We start from the raw sequence: 22,599 nt of genomic DNA, 5'->3' as shown, positions 1-22,599 counted from the left end.
ATAGAGAAGCCCACTCCTTGTGGCTCCACAGGGTGAGAGAGACAGTGAGAAACTCCCTTTCACTTCCACAGGAAGAAAAGTAGGGACATAGCTATGGTTTGTTCACTGATGTAGTTTACCACAGGGTGTCCTGTAGTACTGCACAATCATGTGACTTTTATTGCACAGGGCAGACAAATGCTAGCTGTTAAAATATGATTTCAAAAGTATTACTAATTAAGCAGGTAATGAAAATTTGCTCAGAGCAATTCTCCTTTGCCACAGCTAAGAATTCAACCCCTCTTGCTTTCAGTCCAATCGAGAGAGGGATGATATATTTTTTTCTTAAAGTGAATTTAATAGTTCATTGCACCAGATTAAAACAAACTCAGACAATATCATCAGTAGTATTGTATTTTCATATGTAAACCTCCTGTGCTCAGATAATCACACACATCTCTAAAAGCACCACTCCTTAAAATACACTTTGCACCCTGGGATAACAAAAATACAAAGGTAAGGAAGGTGAAGGTGGGGGAGAGGGGACAGACAATGGAGGGACTCCAAGGAAAATTTTTCTTCCTTTTTTTACTCACACACATATACAACCCACTCTGCTGCTGGGTGACATTCTGCTTTTCAAGCAGATAACCTGCAGGTTAGACACATACAAACACAGGTTGTTATTATTGTTTGAGCTGCAGTATACTCAGGAATGGACTTGCACCCTAGTGTGCTGGCTGGATTACTAACAGAATTTATTTTTTGAAAATGTTTCTGTCCCAGTAGACCTTCACAGTCCTGTAAAATTACAGAAAGGTCAAATCTTGATAGTAAATTGAACCCAACTCTTTTCTGGTTTCAAGTCACTTGGAGTGTTTTATATTACACCCTTGGGTTCTCTGTAGTTTCTTTCAGTCACAAAAGCATTTGGCAATCTCATTAAACAGTTCAGAAAAATTCAAAATGCAGGAGCATAAATTACTTTAGATACTCTCAACCTTTAGAGAGAGAAGCAAGAAGAGGGGAGAAAAAGGTAACATGAATGTGAAATGGGGGACAAAGTAAAAGGACTAACAACATTTTACTGCTAAACTTTTTCCAGGCATCCAAGTAAGAAGGAAGGAGTAAAAGAGAATTTCTCAGGAAGTTCAGCCTCAAATATCAAATGGGAGCCATGATAGCGATGGAAATCATCTTGGGCAAAATTTGCCACCTTACCTGTAGGTGCAAGGAATAGATCCAAGGTAGGTTGGACTGCTGCATCTAAGCCTGTTTTTATCTTATTCCTGGTCAATAGTACGTGCTAAACTTGTCAGCCATGTATGCCCCCCATGCAATATGTTCCTCATAGATGCACAGGAAGGCAGAGAAAGTTCTCAAAGGTGAGACTGTGATGCAAAGGAAGAGATAATGAGCAGGATTTTTTCCCCAAAAAACATAAAAATGCGCAAAAGGCATGAATAACAAATTCTGACACTCCCAGATGCCGGGATTACATTGACACAGGGAAGTGATTGCTTCATTTTTTCAGTTATGAGCTTGAACATTTAGATTATCTATGTTTTTGATACGGCTGAGATCAAGCTATTGAAATTCCACCAGCCTTCACATATCCATAACACTGATTTTATTAATCCTATCTTGTATTTAAAAAGAAGTCTCACTAATGAGTCCCTCTTGAAGTAGGAGTCCCATTTTAGAGTAAATTGCAAAAGTAACAGATAGCTGTCACTAAAGGAAGAATTTTCAACACAAAAAGGCAGACAAATGAAGAATAATTGTTCCCACAGGCACAGAGAGATGAAGAATTGACTGCCATTGGAAAAAAGATTTGGAAAAACATGGGTCTTGGTGAGTCATGTTTTTCTGATTCCAGCTCCATGGCCAAAACAGCATGTCTTATTTTTCTTATAATCAGATAAGTAAGCAAACCAGCTCCTTTTAACCACCTTTTCTTACAAGGTAAATGCTCATCTGGAAGTTGCCATCTCATTTCATCTCCCTACATCCCATATCTGAGCAGTGGTAAGTATGAAAAAATCAGAGAATTTTCTGGATTGGAAAGGATCTAATTCCAAGTCCCTTGCCTGTGGCACGTTCTCTCCTTATCTCCCTTTTTTTCATTCATCTTGTTGAGGTACATTTCTCTGAAACAAACAATGTGTTTTGTACCTTTTGAACAAAAGTAAAAAAGTCACCTATCTTTACTATAAGCTCAGAGTTACAAGTAACATTGGCCACCACTAATACAGAAGAAAGAAAGATGCATGAATGTTGCCCCATCTTGGCTGCTTTTGATATTTGAATGTTGAAGATGCTACCAGAGATGATTCAGTTCACATCTGTTAGTGAAATAGAGATAGTAATAATATTTCAAAGCAAGTTCCAAACCCAGAAAAGTGAGGGAAACCAATCTGATACAATGCACTGGAGTGTCTCTCCTGTGGCTCTGGATGTCACAGGAGCAGCAGCTCATTACAGGTATCATAGCAGGAAAGTCTACAGAAGAGGATCACAAAGGAAGGAAACATTTTTTTACAACTGTAAACCAAAGCATAAAGTCATGGCATGACAATATGTTGCTAAACCACTCAGAATGCTTGGTTTGCACACACAGAGCATATCTGAGATTAGCAGCCTCTCCCTGGATTTGTTACGGAGATCAAAGACTTGTAAATCCAAACACAGAGCTTTGAAAAACAGGTTGGTGGATGTGATTACACGGCACTTTAAATTCAGGCCAGGAGCCTTGACCTTGGCCCACCTGATCTGCAGGTATGGATACCTTCTCTTAAACTCTGCTGATTGTATCAGGTCCTTTGGATCCAAACAACAGAGGCAAAGTTAGACAAACACACACAGATGCACACGCACTGGGTGTTTGAACATAATTTACAGGTGACTGATGAGCAGCACTCATCAGAGTGAGTGAGTGATAAAAACTATCTTGTGACTACTACCTGCTTTAGTGCTTCACCTGAGAGACCACTGGCTGAGTTAAGAGAGGCAGCAATTACTCAGCCAGCAGTAGGAAAAGTGGGAAGGAAAGGAAAGAGCAGTGTAACTACTTCATTGAGAACATGAAAAGGTTGGGCAGGGGACTTCTGTGTTACACTGTGCTGGCCTTTTCAAGGATTAGTGATGACTCTGAGTGTCATTAGTTTTCCTAAGAGCAATAGAAAAACATCTCACCAATATCTGCGCAGCTACAATGTAGATTGGGCTTGGCTGTGGTCTAAGAGACAGCACCAATGTATGTAGCACAGTTGTGCACTAGACTGCTTCAGCACTCAGCTGATAATTTGTCAGATGCGACCCCAGAAGTGAGGTCAGTCTGGAAACAAGGACGTTCAGACCTCACTGCTGTCAAAATTGTAAGGTTTTGCTTCCTATCTCTCCTCCCCTGCTTTCATCTGCTATTCCACAGCCAGTCCCAAGACTCCTCTCCTTTCCTTGGACTCTGCCTGTCTACCTTCCCTTTGCTGAGTGAATTTCCTGACAGGTCAGAGAAACAAAGCATTTCCAGGAGAGAGTGACCAGGCACTAGAGCTGGCCCAAGGTGCAGAACAGAAAGAACTGTGTTACCAGGACAGCCAGGGAAGATGATGGGAAGAGGTACAATCACATCCTTTCTCAGTGGCTGTGGGAAGTTGTTAGATCAGCTCAAGGCTTATTTCTGCTCACACCTTCAAATACACTCCCATTACAAAGTAAGGGTTTGACTTGTCTCACTGAGTTGACCCTGTCTGAGGGCTCCAGAGCAGGTGTTGCCTGGTTTTAAGCAGGTGGGAAAAGGTTAGGAGAGGGCTAGTAATCCATGTGTCTGGGCTTGAATTTAACATGCAGTATAAAGAAAGGTACCCTAGTTCTAGCAGGGACTAGAGATACATGCAGAGCTAATGGGATAAATTCAGACTAGAGATGTACATCTCTACAAGGACTGATCAAGAAGTGGAGGAACAAGATGAAAGTGTAAAGGGAAACAGCAAAGAGAAAAGCATTACAACAGTGTAAATACACACAAAGGGGAAAGTAGAAAGAACATCTGAAAACTAACCTTTGTGTACCATGAAGCTTTTCCCACCAAAGTAAACATTCAGGTGCTAATGCCTTGCCCTCCTCCTCCCCATAACAGCACCAGCAGTGTGCTGAACCTGAACAATGACTGATCCCGTTGAAAAGTGAGGCCACTCTGTTCTTTAATTTCAGCTGGATCCCTCCCTGAATCTAACAGACCACATGGTGTTGTGATCAATTGTACTTAGATGAGTTCAGAGCACCAATCACCCTGCTACCCAGCACAACCCTACAACACATCCACAGCACCAAACTGTGCCCTCTGTCCTGGGACTCCATAAAGCAGGTGTTTGAGTCCAGGAGAGCTGGCCAGTTATGGAATAGTGGCTCTCTGCCCTGTTAACACTTGCCACCGCTTCATTAAGAGATAAGGAGAAAGTTGCATTTAATTCTTTTGCTTCTCATTTTCATTCAGAGCAAACTGTTCTAATTAGGAAACTGAAGCCAAAGGATGAAATGGAAAGCAGTACATAGGCATGATGTGCTTACACAGCTGTCTACTCTAGGAAATAAGGAGAAAACTGATGTCCTCCACAATCTTATCATCTTCTACTTACCTACATGTCAATAACTGAATCCCTTTAAGGCCACAGAGACTTGGAATAAGCAAAGCTAGAGGAAAAAAAAAAGAAAAAAGTATGCAAATATAAAAGGCTAACATTTCACTGGTTTTGTGAAACAGGTCTTAAATAAGTACCTTTTACAAGACTTACTGGAATCTTTAATGACTACAGTTAAGAGAGATACTGTTCTTGCAAGGGGTATTTTGAGAGACAGGTAGTTACAGTGTACAGAAGGTATCTCAGCCACTGGTCCAGAACCATATACTGAAGGACACCATCTCCCTTCATGTAAAACACAGCTTCAGCATCTGGTTCCTGATGGCAGCTCATTTACAGAGCAGTAGCTCTGATGTCATAATTACAACATTAACAGGTAGCAAGCTGTTAAAATGTAGAATTAAAATAAATGTGGCTGATACCTAAGGATTATTTCTCAGATGAAATACAAGGGAGAAATATTCATGTTTCAGTAATTACAGTGACATTGTATGAATAGCTTTCCTCAATTAATTACATACATTCTGAACCAAATAAAGCCTTAATGTGGCTGATGACAGCAAAGCTGAATATGGTCTTATTTTTGCCTAAAGGAATAATGGTTCTGTTCACATACTTGGCACTTCTGAAAGGAAGATGAATTCTGGCAAGCAGATCTGTTTTCCTTAACAGATGTTTCAAAATATGGTAATGAGGTGTGGGTTTCCTAGGCTGTCAGCTGGAATTCAGTAAGCAGAAAACAGGACAAAATGGATCTGATGCAATTAGTCTTTTCACTTTAAACCTTTAAAGAGTATGTTAGATTTTATATTAATTTTACAAAACACTGCTTGCAATGAATTATGTAATGCTACATGCACCTCTGCTAATGCAATTTACCCTGAACCTTTCCTTCACCAAGTCACTAATTCATAACTATGTGTGACAGACATCATGTCAATTTGAAGAGTTTCACAGTGGCTCTGGCATCCAGAATACTACCCTCAAAAAAAAAAAAAAAAAAAAAAAAAGAAAAAAGAAAAAAAAAACCCACAAAAAACTAAAAAATCAGAAGAAGCACGTTTTCTGTGACATATTCAAACTCCAGTTTGAAAAATGCAACACATTTTTAGATAGCAAACAAAATTCATACTGAACTCTAATCTTAAGTAATTTCTTAAACACAGCTTTATCTTCATACTGATGAAAGCTGTACTAATGAAGGACCAGCTAGAATTACATGTCTAGCAGAGAGATGAAAGAGAATTACTCTCTTCATTAAAAGCTGAATCACGTTTAAATTTTCCACTTGCAGTAGTTGACAAACTCTGCTTTCCTGCATTTTTCTAGAATAACTCTCATGTGCATCCCAGTACAAAGAAGCAAACTATATCATGAGAGGGGGTATATTAATTGTTCACATACATACAAAATAAACAAAACTTTCAACTTCCACCATTATTACTAATGTGAGTAACAAATTTGTGTGCCAGATGTTATATGTTGGACATCATGAAGACTGGTCTTTGGTTAGGAGTTAAAATACCCCACACTGAATCCTGACAACACAGAAAGAAGAGCACCAGTAATTTTTGGCCTGTGTGCCTTGTTAGAAAGACAACAACATTGGTAGCTGTATCAATAACATTATCACTGGCAGAACTCATGGCTTTGCCAGTCGCTACGGCTACATGATGATTCTTCTTACAAAGCCATGAAGAGAAGGGAAAATAAATAATGGGGTTGTTATTTCCTGACAGTCTGGATTTCCCGTACATGATCACATCACCCAATTTCAGACACAACTGCTCAGAAATTTCCATGAAAGAAGTTAAAGAGCCCAGTGTTCTGCAATTTCAGACAATTCAGGTGATTGTTCCCTGAGAAATTGCAGCACCTCATGCACTGAAAGAGTAAGTTGCAATTTGGAAGATTGGTGGGTAAGATCTTGTGTCAGAAATATGCTCCTTATTCTTATGCAAATGATCCCAAAGTTGGCCAAACTATGAAAATGGGAACTAATGTTAGGAAAATGCTTATGCACTTAGAGGAGGTTTCTCAGAGCTGGATAAAATGCCTGGAGCTCTTGTTCTTGCTAGGAAAGCTCCATTTGTTCCCTGTCTCTCTCTATGACTGAGCTTACCACCAATCACCTGCCTTGCAGAACTCACACTGCTCCACCAGGGAGAGAGAGGGGGATAAACTTCCTTCATCCCCTTGGGCTGCAGCAGTGCAGGACAGTGTAATTGAGTAATATACCTCTTCATCTCCACCACTCAGCACACAGAAGCTGGTGAACTTAAATATGGGTAATGAACAAAAAGTAACGTTGCTGGAGGTTTATTTGAATCTCATTATAAAACTTGTGCTCTTCATGACAATCTTTCAGGTACCCTTTTTTATGGTGCCTGGAGGGTGTTACTGCTCAATAAACTACTCAACATTAGAGATTCAAAGCACTCCTCCCCAAATACCAGTTGTGTTGCACAGTAGAAAGCAAATCCAAGTTTCTGATTTTTTCTACTTTTCTGCTAGCTTGATGAGAGACTGGTAGGAGGAGAAGAGTGACTGGGGCTTAGAAAAAGACTAGGACTAATTTCTCTGATAGCCTTTGTCTAGTTAATTCCCACTTGTAAAGTGAAAATGTGTGTTTTTCACTATATTTAGGATCTATTGTGAAGATAAATCCTTTGAAGAATTTGAGGTCACGAGATGAAAACTATATAAATAAGTAAAACATGTTCTAGCAGACATGTGAGTTCTATGGTGAATATGACTTCAGTGGAGTAGTGTTTCTTTATATGCTAAAAAGAAATATTTTGCTTTCATTTTGCTTTTTTACTGAGTCTATAAAAGCAAGTGTATGTGCACATGTGTACCTAAAGACAGAGGGGGATAACATATATCATAAATTTAATTATAATAAAAAACGTTGATGTCAAGCTAGTAGTTTCCCTCAGACTCCCATGAATCAATTCCTTCCACTCCCCATAGAGTTATACTTGCCCTTACAAGAAGAATTTGAAAGACAGTGGCAAAACAGGCTTGTTTTTCCTCTGCTGCTTGTATAAAAACCAGTAAAATGCAGTTGTATTATCATAAGCAATACACAATAGCCATTTTATGTGGAGGCATTCCTGTATTGACCTGGAACAAGCAAATAACCAAGCTTATGTCTTAAGTTTGCTCTGTGCAATAAATAATGGATAACTGTAAAATACACTGACATATGCCTCATAAGCAGCTCTTTATTTTCTCTGAGTGCTTTAAAAACTATTATGTTAGTATTATTGCTGATGGCAGAGTTTATATAAAGTAAACTGGTTTTGCATCAGTTTTTGCCACATGTTCATACCTCACAGCCACTCTCTTTTTCAGATATGTTAAATTGTTAATCCCGACCCAGTTTTGGATAGATAATTTCCCATGCACGACACCTCAAGCAAGCACAAGGCATTACCTACAATGACATCAAAACAGCATTGGGAGGCTAAACCAGCACACATTTCAATTCTATCACATATGCAGGGGTCCTTCTCAAGGGAGAGAGTTCTTAGGAAAAGTGTCTCATATTTCAGTGGGAATGAAAATATGCTTTTTGGACCTCATAGTCCACCATCTTCTGCTATCATCACAACATTTATGTTGAGGAGAACTGCAAAGCCTTCATGAAGAAACCAGAAGAAAACTGGGGTTTTTATCACCTCCTTAAACAGCAGTCCATTCACTAACAAAACTTGTTCACATTTCAGTTACCTAGCATTAAAAACCAGTAAAATAAAAGTAAAGCCCCTTGACTTGAGCAATTTCAACAGTTACCATCACAAGACAAACCACAGCAGGACTGGCTTAGGCCCTGAAATCAAGAAATGCTGAAGACATTAAGAATTTACACTGGTGTCACCTTTTGTTTGCTATCCCCATCCATATTTCACAGATTCATCAACCCTGTTTTGCTTCTGTGGCAGCTGCAAGTTCATGAGAACACTGGAATGAGCTGACCCTGTGGTTCAAAGGCATTTCTTTTTACAGGAGTTTTACTACCATTCTGGAGTTTCACTTACACTGCTGCACTCCCCTCTTCACCACTGTGAGGCTTGCAGTCCAAATATTTACTTTCACATGCTCTCACCTCAAGCTTTCCCAGCCAGACTCTTTCCTTGACCATTTTAGCAATAATTAATTAAAAAAACTCTCAGGAGTTTCTTGCACCTGATGATCTGTGATATTTGAGACTACTGACAGCTTGTTCCATGCTGCTCCAGCTATCACAGAGCAGCCTCCTGGTGCCGAGCTCAGTTCAGAGCGGGTACTAAATTCAGATTGTTTACAAAAAGTGTTTGATTTCCATCCCTAATTTCACGTCACAAACAAACGTCTTAAATTCAGTTCTGTTGATTAATGAACAAGGATTCATTGAAGTGTCACTACCTTGCACCTCGTTTTAGACAAAAGATCTGTTTGCCTCTGCCTGTCCTCAGCCTTTCTGCACATCATCACTGGTCCCTGCTGTGTAAAGCAGCAGTCCTCAGTGCTCTGTATCCCAAGGTGTAAAAGAGATGGTTCTTGTCATTCTTTCCTCAGCTGAAAGTGAGATATGATCCCTGTATTAGCACCCTACCCTTGCAGACAGGCACCACAGTGGTGCTCTGACAACACCTGCCAGAGGCAGTGGCATGTTATTGGAAATTTCCAGCTAACTGCCAGTGGCCATTCCAGTGCCAGGATTCCCATGCTATCACACAGATTTGGTAACAGCCACAGCAGTCAGCATCTGGTCTGCAGGGTTGTCTACTCAGTGCCTTTATGTCATATTACAGCACTGCCACTTCCTTTTTCCTAGGGAAGGGTGAACATCCTGACTCTATGCTCTCTTCTAAAATTCACTCCCTTCTTCCAGGTGAATTTTGATTTTTTGGCAGTTCTCAGGGACATGTCTCACACCTGTTGTCACTTCCTTTGGTTCAGTGGCAACTATGACACCGTATTTCTTGTCTTATATATATGGTGTGTGCCATGCAAGTGCACACAACCCAGACTTTAATATCACAAGGCAAGCAAGTGTAATTCTCAGGTTCACATACTCATTGTTTTCTACAGCAAATAGAAACCATCCCCATTCCACAGCCGAATTTGGCAAAAGCTTTAACCATGACAGCACAGTAGATAAGGAGACTTCTACCATAATTCTGAAATCTAAAGTTTAAAACATGATTTAAAATTAATTATTTTGTTGTTCTCATCCCCAACTCTGCTATAGACTTCCTTGACAGTGGCCATAAACATTACAGGGAGTTCAGTCAGATTGTTCATTTCTGATTTCATATGTGGATTGAAACAACCAGATTTTCATACAGAAAGAATATTTTATTTAAATTGCTACTTTATTCCTGTACGTAGGACAGAAAAAGAAAATTGGAAGCTTGGTTTCCATGTTTGGCACTGCAGGCCAAGAGGGAACTCGGGTGCAATGAGAAATGACAGCAAGCGTACAGTCTTTCTTTAAAGTTATGATTCTTGCTATGTACAATAAGATCTGACACAGGTATGATCCAGTACTGATTGTCAGTGATAACCTGCTTTGTTTTTTTTAAAAAATCAATTAAAAATTTAGTTTCAAATAACTCAACTCTGAAATGAATTAAAAAACATTGCAAAACATGCTGCCAACACTTTCCAACAGTGGATTAAATAACATCTTATATACGCTTTTCATTAACTTATCATCTTCCCAGCACAAAGGAGTCCCCAGCTCAGAAACAGTTTTTCTTGCTTTAGATAATAATAATACAATAGGCATAGAATTCAATACTTTTTCATTAGGAAAAGTGGTGCCAAAGACATGTGTCTATATCTGGAACTGAGAATTATAAGACTGTGATCATTCACACTTCTTAAGAAAGATCAGCCAAGAACTGTTTTCTTCCAAATTCTATTTCATCCATTTCAAAAACTTCACCCATATTGCCAAACAATGTTACTCAACCAGTGATATGAGATTTTGGAAACGGGTCCAAATACTAATCAAAAACACCTTTTGCTTTTAATCAAAGATTTAAAACCATGGAATGTACATTCTCATTCATTACAAACAAACAAATAGAAACAGGGAAATAAAAATAAGGTAAATGACTTATATTTTTCTTTTTTGGTTTTAAATTTAGACAAATATTGCAAGTAAAACACTGTTAATCTGTTGTTTTGAAAAAAAATGTGTGGCTCTTGTATTTGTTCATGATAGGGCAAGTTATCTACTTTGATTTCAAAGGAGTGAGAAATTGCATCACAAAGAAACAATAAGATAGACAGTTTGAGACAGGTTCTTGTCCTAGGCTGGAGCATCCCAAATGCCTCCAGGGCATCAATGCAAGAGAAAATGATTGTAATTTTGAATTTGATTTCAAATTCTCAGCAAAGCTAGTAGAAGGCACAGTTTTAATTTGCACTTGGCATAGCTTGTACCATTGAAGAATCAAATTGAAGCCCTATGTTCTATTTATTGATTTTCAAGAGTTTGGATTTTTGTTCTAGTCTGAATTGCAATGCTGAAATAGATATTGAATTGCCACAAGCTAGTCAAAAGAGGAATCACGTAATCAGATCACTTGTTAGCTATATATGTTCAATGAAAAGAACAAGGGAAAAAACATGCTGGTTGATTGTTTTTTTTTTTTTTTTGTGAGACTACACAAAAGAGAAACTAATTCCTACAGGGAATTTTCATAACTAGATTTATTCTGAAGATTAATTTCTTTAGATGAAATGACACAAAAATTGGTAGCAAAAATTTAAATTTAAGTTTATGGTTGCCCAGTACATATTTAAGCCCCCTCAATTCACAACTTGCCTGATTCAGTATCCTCAGCCTTTTATTGATTAAAAGGGCCCAGAAAACTTCTCATTGCTCAGTCATTCTTCTATGGTCTCCTACTGTGATTCTTAGTAGAAATGCTTCCCTAAACTCAGCAGAATAAAAAGCAACCATAAGAAAAGCAAATTTTAAGGAAAATTGCTTCCTGTCATTAATGGTGTGGTAGTGGGATTGTTCAGAAATTGAGAAGTTCTTATCAGGGCTTGAACTGAAAGAAGAGGATGGGTGTGTTTGACCATCACAGCAGAGGAGCTGCAAGTCCTTGCTGGGTTCTTCTAGAGGTAGAATTGCCTGTCAGCCGAATGACATGTTGCATGTTTATCCAGTCATGCCCACCAGGCTGCTGGGGCTGCACTAGGAAAGAGCTTTCATTGTCCTTTCCAAGCCCAGGTCCATGAACACTGCACCAATCGGAGCATATAAATCACTGTCTTGAGTAAAACTGACCCAATTCCACAATTCTTGTTCTCTGAAGTACTCTCATTGACGTTGTTATTGCATTGAAACCCTAACTTTTCCGTCATAGACAAAAAATGAAAATAGTAAGAATTTAGCTGAGATGAAAAGGGGAATATCCTGTAAGATAAAGTGGCAGGACTTATGACCAGTACAGAAATTTATTAATAAGCAACAAGCTGAATGCATGACTGCTACGTCTTTGAAAGATACCTAAACACACACATGCTGATGAAATATAAGAGCCCTAGTCTGCAATCTTAATTCAGTTTTCAGCCTATAACAACCTGTATTCCTCAATATCTTATTCTTGTAACAGCTACGAGTGTAGACTCAAATATGAGAAAATAATGCGTTTTGAATACTTACATTCAGGAAGACAGTCAGGAGTGACAATGCTCTCAGCAAGATGGAATCACAGTCATTACATGGTGAATGCATCTGTCATCCTGACATCTAGCTACACTTAATTACTTATATCTTTATGGGATGGTCCAGAAATATCCCATCTCATCCAAACTACTCACATTTTCTCAGAGTGAGCCCGTACTATTACTATATGAGAAATATAAGAAAAAGACAGCATGAGAAGCATTGCTGTTATAGGATGTTACTTGTGGTATGGGTTCATTATATCTCATGGTCTGTTAATTCAAGTGACTCTTCATACATTTAAAAGAAAGAAGAGACAATCTGAAGCTATATCCAAATAGCTGTATTTTGAGTTGAACTAACCAATAAGCAGAACTTCTGTTCAGTAACAACACAAGGTTTTGATATAGAATCCCACACCATTTTAATTGAAAGAAGAGCTGCAATAACTCACTTCAGAAACACCAAGGTGTGTTGGTGGGGTTATTTTTTTTCTTTCATTCATGAATGGGATGGGACTGCTGGGGTACATTCCTTGAGCTTTAATTGCAGCATCAGCCTCATTACATGGTTGAGACAATAGGATGATGGCAAAGCTCAGCCAGCAGCAGCCAAAGATTTCTTTGTTACAGAGCACTTCAAAAACTTTCTAGCCAATAGCATATTGCTAAAGCTTACAGAAAATTGTTTTAGCCAATCATTAAAGCACACATACACCTGCTTCACACAAAGCTTGCTTGTCTTACCAGTACACAATACTCCATTATTAGGCTTAAAACGTGCTACTATCTTGCTAAGCATATTTTTCTGCAGTCTTAAGGTCTATCTTAGCCAAGCCTAAAACTCAAGATATTGTTAATGGCTTGCTATACCATTGTAACTTTTTCTGCTTTCAGACTTTGCAGTTACAGCTAGTTCTACATTTCTCTGCTCTTTCCGTTTCTAAGGCCTGCTTTTCCCAGCTTTCTGGAAATCCTTTTTCCTTTACTATTTCCCACACCAAGGTATTGCCCAAACTTGGAGGCAAAGGTGCAAATGGCAATGATCAAGGAAAATAACATCATGAAAATACTTCCAGGTTTCAAACGGTCTAATCTGAAATGCATATGAAGTTTCATGAATATAAGCATGATAGGGTAGTCTAAAATTTTTTAGCTGATTTATACCTAATAGAAAACTGAGACCTGAGGATTACTACTTTCTGAACATGAAGTTAAAATGCTCTATAAATTTAAATGGAATGTGAGTTTCAAAACTGAGTAAGAAGTGTTTGACTTTATATCTTTCCCAATAACATATTTACAGGCTGTTTTATCTTGCAAACCTGAATGCACAGCTTAGGAGAAGAAAAAAAAAACAGTTCTAGAGCAAAGGCAAATTATTCTCTGTTCATTTCTTTTAGTTACATAAGATGAAACAAGACATAATTCCCAGACTTTGATGGAAGTATTTATGTGGATCCTCTTACAAGCAGAATTTGATATTCCATTACTTTAAAGACTATACCTAGAAGTGATATATGAGAATGTTCATTTAAACAATACATTATACATAATTTTTTTTACAAGTAGGAGAATATCTCAAGCAATAGGCACTTTAAATTAGATACATTAACATTTATTCAACTGCTTCAAAAATATAAACATCAGTAAATACTTGCGAAGTGCTGTAGCCATACAGGCCAAACCATTTGATCCAGGTGAGTAGTGCTGCTCCCTCAATAATGCTGATCAGAAAAGTCACTGCCTTAAAATCATGATTCCCAAAGGGATTACAGTATTGATGACAAAAACCTCTGCAAGCAGCTATGCTTCAGTGCCATCAGAGTTTTATGATCTTTTATAAGGATCCACGTTTGGGATTCTCACACTGCCGCTGTGCAAAGCCCCAAGCCCTTGGAGAGCCAGTCCTGCTCCCAGATGAGAGCCATGGTATGACCTGAGCCATTAAGCCCTGCCAAATGCTTCAGCCAGAGGGAGGCTCATCCCAGAGCCCAATCCTCAAGCTCTGCCTCCAATTAATTTATAGCAATCCCCCCTGGGACAGTGTTCTTGCATTTGTCTCATTTATCATACACCACTGGAAGTTCCCAGGACTCTGGTTTAAACCACTTCTTCAAACATACCCCCTGTGTTTTTCTCCTTCCATTTTGCTCACTCTTCACTAGGTAAAAACAGATTTTTGCCCAAATCCTTGGGCTAAACCAAACCAAACCACTCATTTATACCTTCCACTCATCTAGGAACCACAAAATGTTAAGTCCTGCATGTAAGTAAACCAGAAACTTTTGAGGTTCATACTGCCCCTCACAACCTCTGTGCAATGAATCCAGAGGGGAAAGCTGGGAGTGGTTTGCAAAATCCTCAGCAGCAAAGATGTTGCTGCTGGAGCTTGCCATGCTCCTGGCATGAGAAACCCCACAACAGTCTACAAATACCACTTTTGTGATGAGAATTTCATCACAACTGCTGCCATATAACTTGGAGGAACTGCAGGAGGACACTTCTGTCAGCCCATTCTTCCAAATGGGAATAGCTTTGGTAAAAATGGGTAGGAAACCACATTGGACTCTACAAGTATCCATCCACATTAAGCTTTGCAATCAGTGGCACAGTGCATTGGAGAGAAATACTGGTGAGGAGTAAGGGAGAGAAAGCAGGTGACATTTGCTTTATGTTTTCTCTAAAAATAACCATAAACCCTAGAACTATTAAACCCCACAGAGAGATAAATAGTTTTATGAAGAATGAGCAAGAGTTGAGTCTTTAAGGCAGGAAGGATGTTAAATGACCTCCTGGGTAATATTTCTGGCATTACTTGTGCTCATTCTAGAGGTCCAGTGAACCTCAAAAATAACTTTATGGCTCTCTGATTTTCTCCCAGTCTTACACTGTCCCTCTTACTTTCATGAAATTATCAGCTACTACTCTGCAGAGCTTGAAGGAGGACTCTCAGAAGGCTGGCAACACCATCTTATAACCATACAGAAAATCAGTTTTATGGGGTGTCACAGGGTGCTTCTAAAGAAACTGGAACTGGACTAGGAGTAAAAAGCATGCTAAAGACATTATTTTCCAATGATGATGCAATTATTTGTCTCAAAAACTAAGACTTTGGTTAACAAAAGGCAATTACCATAGATAGAACACATGAACGGATGTTAAATTACCTGTGATACATACCAGGATTCTACTATTTTCTATTTAAAGCTATATTCTACACTTGTAAGTCTGTCACCATGAAATTTGCTTTGGCCGATTCAGCAAAAGGACTTGAGTGAAAACAGCAACAATTAATAATGGGGAACTGCCAAAGGACTGGAAGCAAGGCCTGAAAGCCCCTGCTTGCTAACAGTTAATCAAAGTCTGCTAGACCACGCTCTGAAACTGAGCTGCCATCTGCCATGCTTGAGGACAAGAGTCAGAAAGCAGAAGCTTTATTTTTTTCCAAATATTTCTGACCACACACATATGTAGGAGAGACAGGGAAAGAAATGAAATGGGATGAAGTGCTGACACAACACAGACAAAGCCCTGGCCCTGTGATGAATGCCTTCATGCCTGCAGGACAGCAGAACATGACCTTCTGGCTTTGTTTCCCATCCAGCTCTTTGGGGAAGCTACAGGGCAGAGCACATGTGAGGAGGGAGTGCAGTGTTTGCACAGCACCTCTGAGAATTCCTGATTCCCTGGTCCATAGATCTTCAGTAGTCCAGCACTGTATTATTGATTTCTCACTGCTGTTTTAATTCTGTTACTTGTCTCCTTTCTCCTGAATTCTGAGAAATCCTAAGCATGTTTAACTGTGAGTACTTCAAAGACCTTTGTGAGAGGGTGAAGGTAAATGATAAAGTCATTGAAAAGATCAGACATGAAAAATATCTTCTGCAAAACTAACTGATAGCTTGAGACAGTGAACATCATTTAAGAACAAAAGATGCAGTATCAGATAGAGTATAATTTAAAAATCTTTTTGTGACAACTGTTCTAATATTAAAAGTATATGAAGAATAATGAAGATGATCCTGCTCAATGACACCTTTGAGAGAAAGGAATGACTAGACACATGAAGATAATGTTATTCCCCTTCTGCATACCTCTTCCTCTTTGCCTTGATCTGGATCATGGATTGACTCTGACCACTGAAGAATATCGCAGCATAAAATGGTTTAACTGCCATGGCCTTTCTGATGACGCTACATACCCCATTCAAATCAACACTTGAGTCTAAGTCTGTTTTTCAATTATATGTGTTTAAGAAAATAGTTACAGGCTTCCTTTTTTAAAATTCTATTTACATTTCTGGTTCTGTGATCTAAGATATAGATAAAATTATATCTTTCCTGCAAACAGGCTATAAATTGTAGGCGTATTTTGATAACTATCAGAATTCTGTAAAATTTCACTGGGGTGCTGTTACATGCACAGGTAGCACAATCATGTTATAGGTAAAATCATAAACATGTAGGGGACACATATGTTGAAGAGGGTATTGAAAAAATGAAGCTATTAGAGGATGAGGTTCTGTCAGACAGAAATAGGACTGTCTTCTACTTTCACTTAAATCTTAGCCTACTAAAATGATAGAAAAAGATAAAACTAAAGCATAACACATCTTGCTAAATGCACTTCTTATTGCCCACTCATTTGTATATTTGACGTACATAAAAGACCAAGCTGCCAAAATCGTGTCCATTCTTCTGACTTTATTAGTGATTTAATGGAAGATACTAACCCTGCCTGGACACCTTGCATTACTGATCTGTGCCACAAGCACACTTTCAAGCTTACTTGCTTGAAAAAAACGCAAAATGCTTAAGACCCAGTGTAGCAGCCACCCCAAATTTAAATATTTAGGTATTTTGAATAGTTTCAAATATTTTTTTCCTAGTTTCTGAGCTTACTTCAGACTTGGGGACTGAAATAATAGATAGAGATCAGAGCATGTTCATCCACAGAGAAAGGCCACACACATCCTTTGGTCAGAGCAGAAAGTATCTCTCTTGTCTTGTCACTGCCCAGGCAGCACAAGGAGAAGAGCACCTGGGAACAAGGAGTATTATGAAGTCCTGTAATATTTGAGCAGTTCAGAGACATCAGAAGGAAGCTTAGAACCAATGAAGATAACTTCTCCACCTACCACTCTGCTTTGCTATTATGCTTTGATCTAGTTGTGCTTTGCTGCAAAAATATCTGAGAGACAGCCTCGGGCTGTTACCCAAGTGGGAATCCACTGGAGGGACAGTCCCAGCTGATGAAGTGCTACACCACACACAGCACATGTTCCCTTTTGCCTCACAGAAGTATCAGAAAGGAAATTTGAATTGTTGAGGGTGGAGAAAGCATACAGAAGATATTAACAGCTAAGTGCTTGCTTAACTGCTCCAAATGGATCAGGTTCTGAGGCCCAGGGAAGTAAAGCAGGACCATGGCAGGATATGCTTGAATCATCAGCCTTTCCCTCTTTCTGGGCATGTATGGAGTCACATGGCATCTTCCAGCTGCCACTTCTGTGTGAGCAACAAGCATCAGCATCTTTATTCTGCTTAGTCTGTAAGCAGCTTTCAATCAAATGAAAAATAGCACCAATTACAGGTATTAATGTAACAACAATTATTCGAGAATCTCCAACAGCAGGAAATCGTGAAGGATGAAGAAAAGTAGGTGACACATCATCATTCTCATCCCTTCTATGTGCTTGCATTTCAGCACCTTTAAAATTAATTTAAAATTAAAAATTAAATATCACAAGGGAGTTTCAACCACTGTGAAGTTTTCATACTGTCTGGGAAACTAAAATTAATAAAGACAGCAAGACCCATTCAAGTATATGTCTCTTTATACAGAAAGGATAGTTAAAGGTGCTTTTATCACTTATTTGTTTCCGTATTTATCAGGACATCTGCAGCCATTCAGTTCACCTAAGCCTGGTCACAGCTGAGAACCCCTTTTTCTGTTGTTGTTTGTTCTGTTTCTGATGTGGAGCCTGATTCTTAAAAAAAAAAATAAGATATGAAATGCACTACTCGCCCACAGCTGCACCTTCTTTATCCCCAATAGCTGTGTGATTGTTTGATGTTAATGTGATCAAGGCCTGTAGGAGGTTGCTTGTTACCACTCTTATAAAAAGCAAAAAAGCTTCTCCTGTACAGACAATTCATGTTGATGGGTTGGCAAAACTAGCATACTTACAGTGATTTTTTTTCAGTTGTTGCAATTTTTCTGGGCCTTTAATCATTTACATATCTTTCAACAGCAGGAAGTCCTGCTGAATAAAATACCCAAAGAATGTATTTTAGTGACATATTAAAGTATACTAGAGCACATTTTTATAAATCAAGATCTAAGTCAATCTTCTTCATTTTAGCCTCACATCTTTCACATGCACCCAAGCAATCCAGAGTCTCTGTGAAGTCTCTCTTTCCCCACACCTCATTAGGTGAGGCCTGAGCATTCAATTTCTGTACAGAAAAGCTGCCACTCCCCAAAGGTGGAAGGATTTCTCAGTATCTTTTTCCATCTGCTTTGTGAGAGGTCACTCCTTGGAAAACATGGAAAGAGGGGTAATTGCTGTACCATGATTGCCACCACAGGTAAGTCACTTCTAATGTTCTGAGGACAACACATCTCAGGTTTCTGGAGCTGTCATTGCTTATTTCAAAGTTGCATTTACAGCCCCCATCGGCAGCTGAGGATCTCATTTCCATCATCAGCTCCAAACAGCACAATAATTAATAGCCAAACATAAGCTGTCTAATGATAAAATAGGAAGTTTTAAATGTGGCTTTGAACCTCCAAAATGAAGCAAGGCCATATTTTCCCACTTTCCCCTGCAATCATGAAGGCAATCAAATTTCTTCTATTGACTTCTCACAAGAACTACAGATTTAAGGAAAAACTACAACTACACATCTTGCAGTAAACCCTCCCAGAATCAGCAGATTTAATCACTAAAAGTTTGGGTATGAGGGATGAACAAGTCACGCTGTGTCACTGTGGCCATACAAATAGAAAACACTGTGCAAAAAACGTGTTCAGTGTTCTAAATGGTGCACCAGATACACAGATATAGTGAACTGAAGAAAAACTGGCAGTAACCCTTCATCTATATAAGTGCCCAGCACTTCCAAGGCTATGGCCACTTTCTGAAGAGCCACAGCATTTCCACAGCTTCTAGAGGAGATCTCATGTCTGCTGGAGGCATTTCTCTGACTAGACACATCATTTTTTCAGGATCAATAAAGCCAATGCTTAGGTAAGGCTTTTCATACAGAAATTCCCCTTTAGTACTGTTGGTTTTATTTTTTTTCAACAGGCTTCTTCAATACTCCAGGAAGTAGCACCCTGTCCTCTTTCCCTACCATCTGAAAGTTTGAAAGTTGAGATTTCAGGCTGGACATGGACAAATTAACTATGCTCCTGTCTAAAACATGATTTTGTCCTAAGGAAAATTAAACTGGGCAAGAGATCAGAACATATGATGACATTTATCTTGCAGAATCTTCTAGATGCATTTATAAAATTTAAGGCTGAAGAACTAATGCAAAATGTCAGATCTAATTTAGAAAGTTCAATGTCTAAAATGTTATTTTTATCATTTCTCAGATGTTCTGTAGCTCAAGTGCATTCAGAGAGAATGGTCTTTGCTAATGCTAGTTCCTAACTGAAGTCACCAATGTCAATCCAAATGATCATCATTTTACATTTCAACTATTAATCACAAATAACAAAGCAGGACCTTCTGCTTGATTTACTAGATCAGCAACTTCAGACGTGTCCTTCCCATAAAGTATGAGCAGAAGAAGCTTGTCCTTGAAAAAGGCATTCAGACACCTTGTTTTGTGTCAGAGTTGGTAAAATAAGACATAAGAGTAAAGTATTTGTGCAACCCATCCTCTATTCTCTCCAGATGAGGCATACAGGTTCCTTTTCATGTCTACTCTGGAATCAATGAACTTCTACCAATACAATGTAAAATTATTCCACAAGGTATTGCTTTTCAAAGTTCTTGAGTTTCATCCTGAGTTTCTCCTACCCACAACCCCAAACATTATATTTTAAATCTGAAGGAATATTCTTCCAAATTTGCACCAAGGGACAGCAGCAGATAGAATTCATGAATGTATTTTATCTCCCTGTATTCCTTTGTTGATCTGTTTCTTACTTCAGAAATTGCCTTCAGGTGAATCAGCATCTTGTGGGAAACTAAGATCTGCATCTCATAAATAAAAGAAGAATCTGGTTCCATGCCTGTATCCATGCACCTTTCCTCCTCATATAATCCAAACATTAATATAATACACTATAGGCAGGAAATAAGCATACAGAGGTGCTAACACACTTGCATCTTTCTTGCTTAGCAAAGACCTGTGTATTCTAGAGGAAAGTGGTTTTGGATGCTGGTGGTCAATCATCATATTCTGAGCATTACAGAAATTAAAGTTTGAGGTTAGTCAATGAGTGTTCCTGAGTAGTACAGTCAGCATGTGTATTGGTTGCCCTCCATCATCCCCATATTATCTTTTTTAATTTTTATCTCATATTTTGCCCTCTGCTAGAGCAAGTGGTAGCCAAAAAGTAAACAACTATCTTCCAGGAGATGAAGACAACATACTAAAAGGATGAACTGAGTCAGTTGTAATTTCAAATGTTTCAGTCTGTTATTTACCAGAGTATAAATGAATATATGTAGCTTATACTTCACCCTACATATTTTTTCCCCCAACGGTCTCTCTGTCCTCTCAATAATATCTATTCTGTAGTCAAGCAGGTCACAGTACCTCCATACTGAATGAATTTCACTAGCCCTCTTCAATTAGCAGCTAGTGCTTTAAAATACACAAGTTTTTAAAAAAGTGTTTGGTGTCATCTTGCAGCTCTCCTTTTTAAAAGCACTTCTCCTCTGCAATTTCTCCCTGCACCTGCAGACAACAACTTTTCTTCATTACCAGACAAACAAATTTAGGCTTTAATCCCACAGGAAGTACCATAAAATTGGTTTCAGCCTGCCTTTAAATTTCCTTACTATTTACTTCAGCTAAATCCATGAACCAATCTCCAGCTTTGTGGCGTTGCTTCCTCAACTCATGTATTAATGATATGTCAAAATCTAAAGCTCCCTGAAGAAAAGAGGTTGCCATGGGATACTGAGTGCTTAGGAGCAAAGTGTAGAAAGATGTATCCTGCTAAGAAGGGCTCCAAAGACCTTGCTGTGTCAGGCAGTATTGCTTTTTATCTCTTTAGATGAAACAAAATCACTGCTTTGGGAGGCACTGGGCATCTGTCAACCCTGATTGCACCATCACACTGACCATCTCAACAGGACTATAGGAACGCATTTGTTGAATGGAAAGACATCCACTTCCTCAAAAGCTCTGAATCTGCTGCGTGGTATCAGGATTGCTCTCTGGAAACCCAGACAAAGAATTTTTCCTCAATAGTACCTGTCTGTAATTATCCTCTTCCCTCTTAGCTTTTTAAACAACCCCAAACCTGTATGCAAAGAATTTGTGTGCTAGAGTTTAGTGATGCGTACAAGGGACAAAAGGAGAATAAAGTGTGAACAATTTGGGTGGGGCTAGCTAGCCAAGTAAACATCGTTTATTCAGAGGTAAAGATGACTTTTGAAAAAGATGAGAAAAATAAGAGGTGAAGACTAGAAGATGTGATAGCTAAAGCATAATTTCCAACAGGAGCATAACTTCTGTAAAAAGTGTGTGCTTAGTGAGAAGAAGTCTGAGTTTTCTGAAGGGCTAACAAGAGTGAATGCATTTATGACAAGTCCTCTGCGTGCATCAAGGACCTTGGTCACTGATGTACTGAGCACCATGGAATAATCATAGAGTTGTCAAGGTTGGAAGAGACCTTTAAGATCATCAAGTCCAACATTCACCCAGCGCTATCACTGTAACTCCTAAATCACTAAACCATATCTCCCAGTGCCAGATCCAGATGGAACCCCCTCAGGAATAGTTACTCCACCACATCTCTGAAAAGCCCATTCTAATGGCTGGCCACCCTAATGGTGAGGGTTTTTTTTCCACCTAATACTTCATCTTAATTTCCCCTCTCTCAGTTTAAGGTAATTTCTTCTCGTCCTCTCACTGCAGTCATGGCAGAAAAGACAGGCCCCACCTCACTACAACCTCCTTTCAGGGAGTTGTAGAGAGCAATGACATCCCCCCTGAGCCTCCTCTTCTGAGGCTGAATGAACCCAGATCCCTCAGCTGTTCCCCATAAAACACCCTCTAGTCCCTTAATCAGCCTTGTGGCCCTTTACTGGACATGCTCCAGCTCCTCCTAA

At 39.0% G+C, this 22,599-nt stretch overlaps 1 protein-coding gene across 20 annotated transcripts in view; it reads right to left on the bottom strand.

Annotated features, from left to right (window-relative positions):
- Window positions 1-22,599, bottom strand: part of LOC135444249 (poly(rC)-binding protein 3-like) — a 497,164-nt gene that overhangs the window by 218,763 nt on the left and 255,802 nt on the right. For 3 of the 20 annotated variants that reach the window (XM_064705618.1, XM_064705615.1, XM_064705619.1), the window contains one exon: window positions 4,617-4,671. The exons of the other annotated variants lie outside the window; for them this stretch is intronic. The gene's annotated coding sequence lies outside the window, so the exon portion shown is untranslated. The remainder of the gene's footprint in view (window positions 1-4,616; window positions 4,672-22,599) is intronic. 20 annotated transcript variants of the gene reach the window in all.

The sequence above is a fragment of the Zonotrichia leucophrys genome, chromosome 2 (assembly GCF_028769735.1).
Source record: "Zonotrichia leucophrys gambelii isolate GWCS_2022_RI chromosome 2, RI_Zleu_2.0, whole genome shotgun sequence".
NCBI classification, from domain to species: domain Eukaryota; kingdom Metazoa; phylum Chordata; class Aves; order Passeriformes; family Passerellidae; genus Zonotrichia; species Zonotrichia leucophrys.
This window is presented reverse-complemented; position numbering and strand designations above follow the sequence as displayed.